This window comes from Orycteropus afer, unplaced genomic scaffold, assembly GCF_000298275.1.
Source record: "Orycteropus afer afer isolate SDZICR_OR568_19922 unplaced genomic scaffold, OryAfe1.0 scaffold00674, whole genome shotgun sequence".
Classification (NCBI taxonomy): domain Eukaryota; kingdom Metazoa; phylum Chordata; class Mammalia; order Tubulidentata; family Orycteropodidae; genus Orycteropus; species Orycteropus afer.
The window spans coordinates 13,458-14,454 of record NW_006922261.1 but is presented as its reverse complement, the minus strand read 5'-3'; positions in this window follow the sequence as shown (position 1 = coordinate 14,454).

Sequence of the window (997 nt, the reverse complement as noted above, 5' to 3'; positions counted from 1 at the left end):
AATTACATTCTTATGTGCACCAAAAGACTTCTCCAAAAGCTTAAAAAGAGAATCTTCCGATTGGGAAAAAATATTCGGCAATGACATATCTGGCCAACAACTTATCTCTAAAATTTCCAGAAAACTCCAACACCTCAACATCAAAAAGAAAAACAATCCAATTAAAAAATGGGCAGAAGATATGATGAACAAACCCTTCACCAAAGAAAATATTCAGGCAGCCAACACACACAGGAAGAAATTTTCACAATCATTAGCGATTGCCAAATACCAAACTCACTGCCACTGAGTCGATTTTGACTCATAGCGACCCCTCCTTGGGTTTCTGAAGTGGTATCTCTACTGAAGTAGATTTCCCATTCTTCCTTCCAAGGAGTGTCGGGTGGGTTTGAACCTCTAGCCTTCTGGTTAGCAGTCAAATGCCTTAGGAACTAAGCCACTAGAGCTCCTCATTAGCGGTTACAGAAATGCAAATCAAAACAATGAGTTGCAGCATTAATAGCAAGTTCAACAAGACAGAGAATAACAAATGCTGGTGAGGATGTGGAGAGATTGAGACTCTCATACACTGCTGGTGGGACTGTAAAATGATACAACTACTGTGAAAATTGGTATGATGATTCCTTAAAAGTTGGAAATAGAAATACCATTTACTCCAGCAATCCCATTATTTAGGTGGATATCCTAAGGAAGTGAGAAACAGGACATGAATAGATATATGCACTCCCATGTCATAGCAGCACGAGTCACAATAGCAAAGAGATGGAAACAAACTAAGTGCCCATTGATGGAGGAATGGATAACCAAACTGTCGTCCATACACACAATAGAATACTATGCGACACTAAAGAAAAATGTAAAATCTGCAAAACACCATGTAATGTGTATGACCTTGGAGGACGTTATGTTGAGTGAAATAAATCAATCACAGAAAGACAAATATTGTATTAGTGTCCTGTTGTAAAAAGTCAAGGAAAGGTTTATACATGGAAGGGAA